The 16,049-nt window shown below is 34.6% G+C and overlaps 1 long non-coding RNA gene across 1 annotated transcript; it reads left to right on the forward strand.

Annotated features, from left to right (window-relative positions):
* The first annotated feature begins 7,262 nt into the window (after positions 1 to 7,262).
* On the forward strand, positions 7,263 to 14,188 carry LOC137027998 (uncharacterized). Its single transcript, XR_010896137.1, has 4 exons — positions 7,263 to 7,351; positions 8,153 to 8,293; positions 8,684 to 8,811; positions 13,714 to 14,188. It is a non-coding gene; the product is annotated as an uncharacterized lncRNA (long non-coding RNA).
* The last annotated feature ends 1,861 nt before the right edge of the window (positions 14,189 to 16,049 follow it).

A 16,049-nucleotide genomic window follows, 5' to 3' on the forward strand; every position in this document is an offset into this window, starting at 1 on the left:
AATTCCGTGTTTTATGAAGAAATACTATTAATATAATTTTCCTACAGGTGATTATCCATATGTTTATTTTTGGGTTTGGGAATGCAGATGCTGATAGTTTGTCAACAAAAATGTTTATCTGTTGTTACAATGTCAGTGTGTGAGTGTGTGTGTGTATATATATAATAAGCACAGAATGAGAATCCCAGACCTTTACACTGATTCAGATTATTTAATTGAAACATTAACTGTATATTGTAATTTTAATAAGACTACGACTGCGTACAAAATAATTTCGGACAGATTTCTGAGGCAGCATACAAGTCTAAAGATCTTAAACTATACAGATTTGTTGAAAACCAAGCAAATATTTAACTACTAAAATACTACTTGGGTAAAGTTGGTTTTATATTCGCACATTCGGACATCCGTATTCAATAGCCTTGTTAATCACACTACATTGGACATTCAGTGGACATTCACAAGTAAATATGCCATTAAAACAATACTTGCCTATTTTGATCGACTGTGAAAAATGTTGACAATCGTTGGTTGTCAATATCACGTCGCTGCTTAAAATTCGCAAACATTAATTTATTGCACATTTATTGGAAAGTCTGAATTTATCAGAAGTCCAGTTAAAATACTGGTAGAAATTGAACTTCTCTAGATTTGTATCTTACAGCTCCACTGCCAAACAATTGCTACCACAGGGATGTGGAATATCATTGATAATGATGGATATAACTATGCTGCCTTCAAAAAGTAATCACATGAAGAATGTAACATAGAACCAGGTAAAATGAGATTTTGATTTCACTTTTTTTGTCTATGCATCTGTTCCTCTTTGTTTTCCAGGTGTGTTTGGTGAAACAGTGTCCGTGAAAGAGGGAGGTTCACACACTCTACTCTCTGGTCTCTCTGAAATAAAGGCAGATGATATGATCGACTGGAGGTTTGGAGCTGATCAAATTCTTATAGCTAGAGTAAGAAAACAAAATACCCCCGCAACATTTGATGAAGAACTTGGTGGGAAATTCAAAGGCAGACTGAAGCTGGACGGTCGGACTGGAGATCTCACCATCACAAGCATCAAAACCACAGACTCTGGAGATTATGAAGTAACCAACAGCATCAACACTTATAGGAATACCATCCGTTTAAATGTCGGTGAGTGTCTAATTCATTTCAGTGTTATTATTAGCTTATTTACATAAAGAGGGTCTTTATGATCATCTTCTGGACAACTGTCAAGTCAGCAGACTTCCCCATGACTGCTGTTGGGATTACTGACCTAAACCCAGTATTTATACCCTGAGAAGGGTAATTTAATAGAACTTGAAATTAAATATTCTAATAATTTGAGATACTGATTTTTTTAATTTTATTTTGATGACCAGCATCATTAATGTAATCATTAAAATGAAAAAAAAAAAAATACTTTGTCTAATAAATCTTGAATATATTTACGTTTTACTTTTTAAATTAAATTACAGAAGAAAATAAATTTCATGATATTCTGATTCATTAAGATACAGTCATATTGCATGGCTATGTGTGTGATATTGCATTTATACAGCAATTTGGTGGCTCAAATGTGTAAATGAATAAAAACAGCAACGGAGTGTCTTTAAAACCCTCTTTTGTGCAGCACTACTTCCTTCTGCCACGGATTCAATTCTCAAGTTGACAGCTGGACCAAGCCTCCATTACTAATTCTAAAATGTCACTTTAGAACTAGTAACGAAGGAACATTGAGACCCTCCATTGAAACTCACTGAATTTTGTACAGTATTATTGAGCAAGCATTACTTGTGTCTGATATAACATTCATTCTTCATGTCCATTATATTATTTCTAAAATCTGTTTGAATGTCCGCTGAGAAAAGTTTGTATTTGTCCTTTTTACACTCAAGGGAATTTTCCGTAACATACAGCGCTAAAACAACGTCCTTGGTTTAAAAAACTTCCTTTCAATTTAAAAGTCTCTTGCGACTGACTCATTCACTTAATGTTTGCCGCCATCTAATGGCATATTAATGTAACTTTCACTCAAAAACAACAAGTTATTTATATAAAATAATATCTATTGAACAATAATATTTAAATTAACAACAATAGCCATTATAAATGACAATAAACACAAATGTACAAAAGCAGTGCTTTACAGCCTTAATATTAAATTATTAAATTTATCATAGCCCAGTTTGATTTGCTCAGCAACAATTAATAATTAATAAGACCAAAGATTGCCCGTTTTATGTACGAGAGCATAAAACGCTGATGGCCTGGAGCTCGCATCTCTGAAAACATCTAAACAAATTGTAAAATAGGTGCTATGATTAAATATGTGTCAGATATTTCAGGTGTAAAAAAACTACATTCTCATCTTAAAAAAACTCATGGTACAACAAGTGTAGTAATTGTAAAAAAAAATATGTTGGATTTGCTCAGCCGCCAGACAGTCGTTTCAAAAGGAGTGTTGACAAATGGTGAAAGGTAAAAAGGTAAGAGCTCTCAGCCAATCGGATTCAAGAACCAGAAAGAGCTGTTGACCTTGCCTCCTCGTTTCATTTAATTTCATCACTGCACACCACTGGTTTTAGTGTAATATTACAATAAAATTGTATGTACATGGGTGGCTGGAAGTTTCCCCGAAAATGAAATCTGCATGATCTCACAAAACAGAAGTCATGTGATCACTGGCAAGTCAACAATATATTTATCAAGATGGAAATCAGTTTTTGTCTTTTGTTCTGAATGTCCATAGTGTTTCTTATAGATAGGATTCATTCATTTGAAAGGTTCATACTGTGAAAATAAAAGATAAAAAAATAAAAAACAGTTGAGAGTTGAACTTTATGCAAATGAGCAGTGAAGAGATGTGGTGTTAGCCAATGAGAACGCAGAACGTGATACATCACCTGATACAGACTGATGGCGTTCCACACACTGAAAAAACAGTTTTCACTTAGAAATTGCTAGTAATTTCACACACACAGTTACAAAGAAACGGCAAGTAACACTTTGAATTAAGTGTGAAATTTTCAAGTATCTGAAATTGTATTTTCTTGTAGTCATTTTTTACAGAATGGAATCAACGGCTCTGTGATCTTCACTGTCAGTGTTATTGTGTCTTTACTCTAATGACTCTCTCTCTGTTTAGTTTCAGGAGGTCTGTCTCCAGGTGCGATAGCAGGGATAGTTATTGCTGTTGTTGCGGTGCTGGTTGGAGCTGTTGCTGGCATTTACTTTGGCTACGTGAGAAATAGACAAATGTGTGAGTATTACAGCTGATGCAGCGTGAGAAAAATATTGTGCTCTAGATTGTAAAGATGTAGCAGGTGTTGCTTAGTCAGGTTTAAACTTTCTTGTGCCTTTGTGTTTGTGATTGTATGTGGTTTCCTTCAGGTGTTTCTCTATCCAGCAGCATTATAGAGAATTATAACTAATATTCAAATATTAAAGATGGCAGTGATATGACAGATTTAATGAACATCTTTTGTTAATTTCTGTTATTTGCTTATTGTTCTTGTTATAATTTATGTTCAATATTTCTGTTTGTACAGTATGACCTTCTGTGACAGATATTAACTCTCTCTGGTAAGTAACTCAAATCTTCTGGTGTAATACATTCATTTATTATCATTATAGCGATCAGAGCAATCTAGTCCTCAAGATGCGGTGAAATCACACATGAGTGAATTTTTCAAGAACAGCTGTTATTTGAAGAGATCTGATTTATTTTAAATCATTTGCCCATTTTAAATAGTTTTTCAAATAATCTCTAAAATTAAATCTTATCATGAAGATCAAAATATGTTACCTAAAAAGATGCTAACTTGAGATATTTATGTATTGAATATTGTATTGATATTGTGTTTATCTCTATTATATCCAGTGTTTTTCTAGTCTGAGTGGATTCTTCACTGTTATGAACAAATGTTATTGTGTGACACTCATTTAATTGATCAAAATTCTTTACTCTCTCCTGTACATCCAAAATCATTGGTCTTTTGTGTCATATGTTGTTTATTTTTAATTGTATCAGTCTCTTAATATCTTTTTTTTTTTTTTTTGGTCAGATTCAACTACATTGAGAATAAATGAGCCAGAGGACACCTTTGGTGAAAGAAAACTCTTCCAACAGCCTCAGTATGAAACCACCGTAACATTATCATTATTAAAAATGAATCAAATTCTGGGTTCTTATGTGAGCCTTTAAAACCCTACTCTAAATAATACATTTCATTCATATCACTCAGTGCATATAATGCATTCTGTATAAACCACTTTTCACCATTCTTCAATTATTAACCAAAATATCTGATAAAAAATATAAACTGTGCCTTATTTTTATTGCACTTACTTCCATCTCTATGTCATGTTATCTGCAGTAAATCTGCCCATCTGACATCTGATGTAAATGTAAACAGTCTGATACGTGTGATGATTTTATTGTTGATTTAATTTTTGATTGTTAATTTGTTTTTAATTATTTTATTAGAGAAGGTTCTGCATGGAATTATTTGCATTTGATGTTGTTGTAAGCCTAATGCAGAACATTTGCTTCACTTTACTGAATAAAATGGGGGAAAAAATTCTAAAATATTTTGTGGCTGCAGTTGTCTGTTTTGTTCAGCCTGTAAAAGTGAGACGACCAACAGCTCCAGCCGTGTGTAGCAATGGATGTGGACTTCTCACAAATGAATGTTTGTCGGATTAATAAAGTCAGATTTACTAACAGGGCAGATTAGTGAGAGACCACAATCACATAAAACTGCAGATGAGAGAGGAAACTTCTGCGGTCGATCTACAAACACAGGTCATTTCCATCATGATCAACACATTCACCAAGAGTTGAGATCCAGTTAATGAAGCACAAGTTGAGCTCACAGTGCTATGTTTTGTTTTGTTTTGTTTTTTGCTGTTCTTTAAAAGTCCACCAGATGGCGTCATTTATCAGTTAAATCAATACACCGCAGATGTAAATATCAGTAAAATCAGTTGTCAGTTCGTCTCTAACTCCATGTTTATAGTATTTTGTGTAACTGAATCCTCAATCCTGTTCATTTCTTTTACCTTCTGTGGATCATGTCATTCAACACTCTGATGCTCTAAACTTTCACCTTTATCATTTTTAGGATTCATACCTTTACCACGTTGAGTAGCTGTTCAACTAATTCCTGAACAGTGTCTAATCAACTGTAATTTAAAAGGCTTTGTTTCATTTAGGCCTATTTATATAGGATAGTGAAGCTAATGTTATGAAGGTGAATTTCTGGTTATTAGATGGCGCTCTTGTACAGTATAAGTTAAGCAATTAATGTTTTCCCTTTCAATTTATTTGTAAATTTCTGCACGTATTATAAGCAATTTCCGACTTGAGATTCATGCCAGGCCATTTTATAGGAAAGTTTTGTCCCTAGTGCAATGCAAACATAGGTTTTATATATATTGAATAAAAATATATAAGTTATATATATATATATATATATATATATATATATATATATATATATATATATATATATATATATATATAATATGGTGAATAGCTATTTTTGTTTAATACTAATTTACTTTTTAAAATCCTTAATGACGAAATAGTCATGCCTGTGTAAATAGCATATTAGGCGTCGTTTATTCTTTGATAATATGAATCTTCCCTTTAGTTATGTTATAGTTTAGTTTCTGAGGGTGTTTACATCTGCTGCCTTTGTGTTCCAGCTTCCCACCAAAAAGGCGGTCCATTTCCTGATAAAGAAAACACATGCCAGTTTTGCAGTTGTTCGTTGTCAAACACAAAATTATTCTTGCTAGGTTGCTACCGTATCCTGGCGGATAGACTTTGCTAGCTGTTCTTCTTCTTCTTCTTCTCGTGACGTTTATTGGCGGTGGACAAGCCAACTTTTGGTGCATTACCGCCACCAACTGAACTGGCTTGCTAGCTGTTGTTGTGTTTGTACCGTTATCAACAGAGAGGATCATTTAACATGTTTCACACACTTGCCCATATGGAAAAGTTTTGTTAAAAACATATGTGATTCTTATATGTTCCAACAGAATATTATAAGGGACATATATGCTGCAAAAACCGCATATACAAATTGCATAATATTTATGTATTTTCAATCCTATATGTCATATATGTCCCACATATAACTAAAGTCTTACAGATTTTCATGATGTAAAAACATGCAAAATAATGCAAATTTAAGGCCTATGAATGTCCACTTCACTCATGCCCTCGCTCTTATCTTGTCCTAAGTGGAGCCCTACATATATTAATTACAAAATTAACATTTTAATTACAAAACGAATTAATTAGATTAACATTTTAACATGGGATGACACTTGGTGACTTTAGTTGCATTAGCTCTGTGAACACAAAAATCATGGACATGATTCAAATATGTTAAAGGGTCAGGAGGAAAAAGTCACACTTGGCTCCTTCACGGTTAAAAATGACTGCCATAGGAAATTAATGGGAAATACGAAAACATACAAAAACTCTGAGAATGTTTTTGTGGTACAAACTACAATTTTTTTTTTTTTTAATTAACCAATTAGTAATGCACAAACAACATGGCATTATTAACACACTGTTGCATTACAAATTACAGAACAGGTGCATGAGAGAATACAATATAACATAAGCAAAAATATATAAAAATAAATAATAATTAAATAACATCTAATAAAGGGGGCTAGGGTTTTTCTATTAAATCATATTCTTCTATAATGGAGAAAAGCTTTATTGCATTTTTCTTTTTCATCACTTGGAGGGCTTTTATATAAGAAAAAAAAACTCATTATGAAATGCATAAAACATTGGTTTCACCTTCAAGCACTTGGATTTGTGTATATAAAATTTTCCCAGCATAAGAATGTTGTTCATCAGGAAGTCATCTTTGTTACTGTTCATTATAAGTCCATAAGTGATGTCCTTTAGAGTGAAGTTTCCAAAGTGAGGCACCTTTGGATAAAGCCAGTCATGAATATCAGGCCATAAAGCCTCCACATACATACAATGAAAAAATAGATTATCTGTGATTTCTATATCATCACAGAATATACATTTATTAGAATCAAACCCAAACCTAAGTCGTAGGAATTCACTGGATGGATATATCCCATTTAAAATTTTAAAAGGTACAAACTACAAATAAACCACTGTGCAGAAAAAAGTGCACAACAATGAAGGGGTCACGCTCTAAAATATCAAGAGTGAAAATCCATTGATATAACTGGAAATGTGATTGAGTGCACTGAAAGTGGAGCTTTTGAAGTCGACGCGTCAGCCTGAAGTGATGTCGTCGGAGACAGAGAAGAGAGAGAGACGGAGCGGATCCCAGAGTGTTGAAGCACTGTGAGTAATCTTCCTTGTGTGAATAAAGATATGATTCTATTCTGCTTTAGGGAGTGAAATTCCAGATATTAATAAGAATATAATGTAAATGACATTTTGAAGTTTCTAAAATGAGTAATTTCTGAGCCGTTTTGAGTAGGCCGCTTGCACATGCGTGCACACAGCGCCAGCTGAACTGATTAGCACATGGGCTAAAGCTAACACGAGTAAACGTGATAATTGTGTCATGAAATGAGATAAAGAGTTATATATTAGTGTCGGTGTGTTTAATAACTGCCTATTAATGTTTAATTTGATTGTGTCGATTTGAGATATTCATATGATTTATGGAAATGTCTTAATCAAAAGTTAACTGTTGTGTTTTGCAAGGCCTTACTTTCTTTCCATGGGTGTGAACGTGATAATTATAGTTTATTCTGGTCAATAAACCGAAATATAATTTTCACTTTACAACTTTTAGCAATTTATAACTAAACCATCACTGATTAAACATAGTTACCAGCTTCTTATTGTTCAGTTTATTTAATTGAAGTACCTTACTACACTAAAAATATGGTTTAAATAACGGCTAATATGCCCTTACTAGCCTATTTAAGTTGATCATTAATTACTAGTGTGTATGTGTGTAACATGCATAATTGTGGACCTTTAAAATAAAGTATTAACACATCTCCTTTGAGATCTGCCTCCCTCCCCTTCAGGTACAGTCATTTATGTTCATCTGTTTACATTTATTGAGGAAAGAAGACAAATATCTAAGAAAATTAATGTGTATCATTTCCATCTCTTGTTTCTTGACAGACCGAAAGGAAAAGGACAGTGATTCCCAAACCACAGAGAAATTAATTACTGTTGATGAGTATCAAGCACAACCTCGACAGAGACTCAGAAGAGGCTGAAACAATGGAGGAAAACGAAAAATTGAGAAATGACGACAAAAAAGTAAGAAAAATGCACATACTAGTTATGTTACTGTTGTGGTGAATCAGCAGCCAGCTATCAAACTGTTTGGTGGATTACTTTAGTAGTTTTTACTGTCTTTGCACTTCAAACTTTCAATTTTTTGTAGAATTGCTATTGCTTCAATATTATTATTCAACTTGCTATGTAAAGTTAAGACAAAGAATTTAATAATTATTGGTAATTAATTGCATTATCAAGTATATGACAAGAAACCTGAAAGTTTTCCAACCTCTAACATCTGGCATGATGGCTTTGTAAAACGCATCATTAACATTAAATTCATCAGCTTAGATGACCATATGTACACATAGTAAATAGGTGTAAGAGATTGCTTTATCATATTTTATTTTGCTATATTTTTGTTGCTAGAGCTACCAAATCTGATAAATGAAGTGAAGATGGCCCTGAAGTCTCTGTTTGTCAGCATCAGTCACATAACTTGGAAGATGGGACAGGATTTGCCACAGAGTAATTACAGAGCCCTTCCAACAGAACAGGTAGTGTACTAGTTTATCTAGTCAATGAAGTGCTGAAACCCTGTTGTTGTTGTTGTTGTTGTTGTTGTTATTACTATATTCAATGTGATCCAGTGGGAGTAAGTTTAGGTTAAAGCAGTGGTTCTCAACCTTTTTTGGGCCAACGCCCCCCTGTCCATTATCCAGGTCCTTTACCGCCCCCCAAACACCATTAGCCTACATCATGAATCCGTTTTCCAAACCGTGTTTTTTTCTTATCCTGAATCACTATGACACACCTATAATAAGAGTTTGTATTGTATATTTATATTGGGACTATTAGACTGGTTCGAGTCAGCACCGCTGCGGAGTACAGAACAAGACGCCTGAAATTTTGATTATTTACCGCTAGAGCTCCAAAAGTTACAGACTGCAGCTTTCATAATTAAAAAGCATGTCACTGAAAGCCAAATAAAAGATTTGATTTGACTGAACAGTGGCAGGCAGCCGGGACAAGCTGGAACCGGAACCTCCGAAATCTGATCCGGCACCTCATTTGGGGGATCCCCCTCTCATATAACACCAAAAGTGGTCCATGCCGGGTTTTGTGTTTTCCAACACATAAGCAACATATAAAGCAGTGGCTGTCAAACTTTTTTTTAAAGAACAACCTTTTTTTTTCTTTTTTTTTAAATTGACGCGACCAAACCAAGTCAAGTCAAGCATAAGAATACTAAAATATATAATATACATAAACAGAGCAAGAATAAAAACTTGTAAGTAGCTATAAACAAGCCCAATGAAATAATTTGAAGCGAAACTGAAAGTAAAAACCGATGTTCTCAAGCAGCCTCTCTTGTTCGGCACTAATTCAAATGTTTCCATATTAGAAATGTATTTGGATGCTGAACTTGTATTTATTGTGTCAAATAGTAGTTGTAATTCACTCCCGTTTCAATATCAACGAAAAAAATCATCCTCTTCAAATGAGCAAAAATGTGTTTGGCAGGACCAGTTTCAGCGGTGGTCATGCTGAACGGCACAGATAGGATATTACGGAGTATGTAAAATGAGCAGTGTAATTTTTTATATGTTTGGCTGACGGTATTTTATTTTGATAATGAACAGGCTGTGATGTAGAGGTGTAACGATACGCTCAGGTCACGATACGGTACGTATCTCGATACGGAGTTCACGATACGCTACGTATCACGATATTTTGAACAAAATGAAACTGAAATTCAAACAAGATTTATTAAAAAAACATTAACAAATTTCAATAATTTTCCTTGTACATACAAGATCACATTTCAATAAAATAAATAAATATAAAATTTTAATAAAAACCTTCTGTATTCAAATTAACAGTTGAATAGGGCTGTCTGTCACTGAAAAAAAATGTTAAATTTAACATGAACTTAGAATTATGAATAGGGGCCGTTCACATATCGCGTCTAAAAACGCGTGGAAGGCGCGGCCGCACCGCTTCTCCTTCTTTCCAAAGCGCTTGCGCTCCCGTGGCGTCGGTCGTTGCTATGCAACCATGAACTGAGCTCTCGAAGAGGATCAGGATGTTTCTGCAAAGGTTAAATGATTTCTAGCCCTTGCATTAGTTTTACTACGAGATATATTGATGGAGATAAGATATAAAAAACCACCATGTACAGCTATGATCAGCTGTTCAGCTGAGCTTTTGATGTTTTGTTACGGAAAGGCCATAGCTGATCAGTTGATTCTTGTCACACGACCTGCGGTGCGCTTGCGCCATTCTGAGAAGTTGAGAATTGCATGCGCGTCGATCCCATTATGAGCGCGCCTGCCGCGCGGCTACATTTGAAAATAATAACTGACTTGCACGCGGAAAAGACGCAATATGTGAACGGCCCCACAGAACTTCTTAAAGCAAAGCATCGCAAGCGTCTTTTGCTTTTCTGTGAGCACAGCTGTTGCTGTGCACTGCGGTGAAAGAAAGCCACGACTTTTCTCACGCGACCATGCAAGAGACTGACATGAGAAACGTTTAAACCTGCTTGCAAGATTCAATGTGTGCCCGAAACACTTACTGAACTAGAGAGCTGATTGAGACACACCATCTACGATAAATCGTTACACCCCTAATACTTATAGTAATTTAAAAATGTGGTAGCATTGGATCTGGACAGGAAGGATAACTCTGGGAGTTGGAAGGGGTGTGTCGCGATTCTGCCTTCTCACATCGCGATACAGGTACGTGGACCTGCGTATCGCGATTTCGGTTTCATATCGCATATCGTTACAGCCCTACTGTGATGTCAAGTTTGCAATGAATATGTTGAGTGCGCACGCGAGGCGCCGGCGCGATCAATTCAACTGTTTCCTTATACCAGCAGAAACAAAAATACTCCGTAATTTACAGATATGAGTAAGACATTATTCTATACTGCGAAGTTTACTTTTATACACTCACACTAAAAACAGAACATTGTGCTTTTGCAAAATAAAACAGGATGTGCATTATGCATTATGAAGGGAACATGTGACTACAGAGAGAGCTATTTGTGTTGTTGGATATCGTTTTATTGAAATGCTGTCAGGAGACGCAGAAGAACTGATGAAATACTGGTTAAACAAGTATATGCCCATACACTGCAGTCTCCACATGAACGCGCTCGCGCACAAAATATCTAAGAGTTTAAACATCTGATTTCTATGTCGAGGGCTGTTTGTCAGACTTTGTTGGGCCTAATACATAATGTCATGGTGTTTTACGCACAAATTGTCATTACACACCATGAGTATGCCAATGGTTTCCATCACCTTAACGCGCATTTGAACTAACGCAAAACTCAAGATAATCTGCGTCTGCCTATTGAATTTCTTTGATAAAAACGACCATAGGCTGCTATACGGTCATTTCAGCGCTAATGTGTGCACTTATGATTTATTACGCATTTAGGAGAGTATTGCAAGAAGCTGCTTACATTAATCTTACTTTGGAAAAAAATAAATAAATGCAATCATGATTTTCATAACAAATTATGTTATAATTATAGGCTTAAATACCTTGGTATCAGTTTAATGTTATCATCAATGGTATAATTAATTCAATTCAAATTGAGTTGGTTTGTCATGATTAATTTGTGTCCATAATAAGTAAAATAAAAAAATAAAAAAATCTAACAAGAATAAACACATATGAACAATTATTAAATTATTAATGTATTATTAATTATTTTTAACTAGCCTATCTTGAAATTATCCAAGCAGCGTTTTGCGCTCAGATGTGACGGCGAAATTACCTAAATGTGATTACAGAATATATTTAAATTAATTATCCATCAAATTGTCATTTTCTCCTTACAGTCTTGCTAGTTAACAATAATGCCCAGTAAACTTTGTGAACAAAGAAAACATTTTGGCATTAGGCATTAAAAATGTAAAAGTTTTACCTTACAAATAGAATTTAGTTTCATTCATTTTAAAATTCGTCACCGGAGTGAATGGGAACATGATTTATTGAAAATATTTGAAAATATAAGTGGTTCTTAAGTCAGTACTTTTTTAATGGCTTGTCAACTTTCCATTCCTTCGCTGCGTGGTTCTAGTCAGCGCTGGATTCAAGCCACCACCGGATTGTTGTCAGCGCGAAACACATTTTTGTGCACGTGAATTCATGTTAGTGCTTGAGCGCTGGTCTATGACTGGAAAAATAATCGTTGCAAAAGATACGATACATAGCCTAGCTTACATGTTGCGTTAAACTGGCAGATTTTAGAATGTTGTAGGCAATTCTTTTGCAAGTAATTACACGTTTAATATTGTCTTGCCTGGATCTTTGGTGTAAACTCGTGAGCGCCCCCCAAGAACACCAGAACGCCCCCCTTTTAAAAATCTTGCTTCCAACGCCCCCCGTTGTTCTCTGAACGCCCCCTGGGGGGCGGTACCGCCCCCGTTGAGAAACACTAGGTTAAAGGATTTGTTCAGTTTCAAATGAAAATTAGCCCAAGCTTTACTCGCCCTCAAGCTGTCCTAGGTGTATATGACTTTCTTTTTTCTGATGAACACAATCTGAGAAATATTAATAGATATCCTGATGCATCCAAGCTTTATAATGGCAGTGAACGGGATCAATGAGTATAAGGCTGAAGAAAGTGTCTCCATCCATCATATTCCATATCCACACGGCTCCAGGGAGCTTAATAAAGGCCTTCTGAATCGAAGCAATGCATTTGTGTTAAAAATTTAACAATATTTAGGTTATGCAGCAAAATATTTAGCTTCCGCCAGACCGCAATCCATATTCAAGTTACGAAGTAAATTGGCATCACGTCAGTTACAGTTTTTTTCCGTAAGTTTATTAGGGAAGGTGTAGGACATAGTGTAAGCTTTGTGAACTGCAAGAGTTTTACACTTTCTTCGTAACTTGAATATGGATGGCGGTCTGGTGGAAGCTAGATATTTTACTTCATAACTTGTTTAAATATGAATATTTTTTTACACAAATGCATCGCTTCGCTTCAGAAGGCCTTTATTAGGCCCCCAGAGCCGTGTGGAGTACGTTTATAATAGATGGATGTGGATGGAGGCACTATCTTCAGCCTTAAACTCATTGATCACTATCACTGCCATGCCATTATAAAGCTTGGATGCGTCAGGATATCTATTAATATTTCTCAGATTATGTTCATCAGAAAGAAGAAAGTCATATACACCTAGGACAGCTTGAGGGTGAGTAAAGCTTGGGATAATTTTCATTTCAAAGTGAAATAATCCTTCTAAGTTTCTTGCTCCGTGCCACAATAGTGGCAATTCCTGTCAAACTCACAACTTTCTGGTTCATTTTGAAGTCCAGATCCCCAAACATGCTGCTGTTGATTTGTCTAACTTGATATGTAGTCATGGACTGTGGGCAACTTTGTTTCCTAACATCAGCAATGTTTTGCCTTTTATTTGTTTGTCTCACAGGAGCAACGTTGCAGAAAGTGTCCTCATGTGGTGACCGCCAGCATTGGTACAGCAATTAATGCCAAACTTACTGAAATTAGAGGGAAGAAAACACAAAAACATCTGAAAACCTTAATGGTCTTTGATGATTGATAGCCGTGACAGTGTGTTCAAGGTATTTTGTTGTTGTTGTTGGAGTGTGTTTGTGTGTGTGTGTGTGTGTGTGTGTGTGTGTGTGTGTGTGTGTGTGTGTGTGTGTGTGTGTGTTTTGCCTTTGCAAAGTTCAGTTTGATATCAAGTTGTAATTTTAAATTACTCTTGTGGAGTATAATTTGATTGTCTTGTTGATTGTGTTGAAATAAAAGTATTTCTAATGTAAATTTGTGCAAGTAATTGACTGAAATCATATATGATTTGTATATGCAGAGATATTGTAATATTTACAGGAATCATGTAAGATAATTATATGTAGACATATGAGGAATTAGGTGGAAACATATAAAGTTTGAAGAACAGACACACAATTTACCTATTAAAAACATATATAATCTGTATAAAATTCATATGAGCAAATAATGCAAAATTTAAATGAATCCTATATGACTTGCATATGATTCAATCAAGAATTTTAAATGATTTGTATAGGAAATTTACTGATATTCATACACATTTTCTACTAAAATCATATACTATTACATACTGTTGTCATGTAAAACTCATATAAGAATTTTGCAGTATTCATATATGACCTAAAAATCCCATATAAGTTTTATGTGTGCTTTTTAGTATGAAAGTGGCCATAATCGGTCTGATTTTGTATATGACATGTATTGAACTTATATGAAACACATAAGAAAATTCTGGCTGATTTGAGTAAAGAATATATATGGTTGCTGTATATGAAACATATAGGTTTTTTTCATATGGGAAGGTCAGTTTTAAAGTAACCAACAGTTTAATGTTTGTGAACGACTCATAATTGTATCCTAATTTAGTTACTTGGTGTTTGGTAACGAAGGGCCTACTTTGCTTCAGCAACACTGACTCAATGACAAACAAGTCATTCAACTGATGGCTCCTGTATTCATAACAACTAGTTTCTAACTAATTAATCATCTGATTGTTAATCATAAATATAGGGGGTTGCTGCTCGGTATAATAGTTTTCAAGAACATTATGTAAATTGGTAAACTATTTAGCCTAGACTACTAAAACGAACACCAAAACTTAACATCTGTTCTGAACTCAACAAGTCTGGGCAAACCACTGAGTAATCACCAATCAGAGGCCACATTTTTACAAAGTATTTTACAGTATTTTAAAACTACAAAAATACATAACACTAAAGTATTTTGATACAAAATACAAAGCCATTTTCATCAACCCTATCAAATACAAATTACAAAATACTATTTTGTATTTGAAATACATGTATCATGAATACTGCCCATCCCTGGCTGGATCTGACTAAATTTTGCAGGCAAAAAATCATCTCTTTCCATAAGAAGAGCCTCTTAAAGTATTCTGGAGGCTTTTAATAGTGTAAAATTGACATGTTTTTCACTGTCTGCTAAAGGAAGTTTTAATGTAGGGTGATCAGTCACATGACATGAAGAATGTCATGCTTCACTGCAAGTGATTGAAAAAATTTGGTAACTGGAAAAGTCAATTTTTAAAGCAACAATTATGCTAATGAAAGAATGTTATAACTTTTAGTAAGAAACTCCCCAAAATGGATGAAAACACAATAATCATCACTTATGCCTGATACACAAAATATTGCACACACAATGAATATTGCAACTGGCAGTAAATAAGGCATTACATTTATTTTTAAAATGATTCACTTGTTTTTGTCTTTGACACTGACAGACCAACAGTTATTTGCAAAAAAGATGGGTGGAGCAGGTGTGATAAGAATAGTGGAAACTTCTCAGAAATATCTTAAGTGTTGCTGGAGCTGCAAATAACTAACTGAAACTAACAGTTCTTATCTGCAAGGTCACAGTATGAGTATAAGGTCATGGATATAGAGAGAGATGCATATGCCGCTGAATATCAATCTTATGTTTCACATACACATTACATATGACATTAATATTTTTCCACTATAGATAACTAAGAATTGTCTGTATTTCATTGGCTCTGTGCTGCACTCTGTTCAATACAGTTGAATCTAATCAAAGATGGGGGAAAACCAGGTTTCAAAATAATAGTCATTCAGTTGTTATTCAATATTGATCATGTTAAAGTTCCTTAATAAGACCAGCCGCCCAGACAAAAAAAATCAATCTTTCAGTGAGTTTAATGCTGATAATTCAAATCCAAATAGGTGTGGTTTTACAACAAAATACAGA

Source organism: Chanodichthys erythropterus, chromosome 10 (genome assembly GCF_024489055.1).
Source record: "Chanodichthys erythropterus isolate Z2021 chromosome 10, ASM2448905v1, whole genome shotgun sequence".
Lineage (NCBI taxonomy): Eukaryota > Metazoa > Chordata > Actinopteri > Cypriniformes > Xenocyprididae > Chanodichthys > Chanodichthys erythropterus.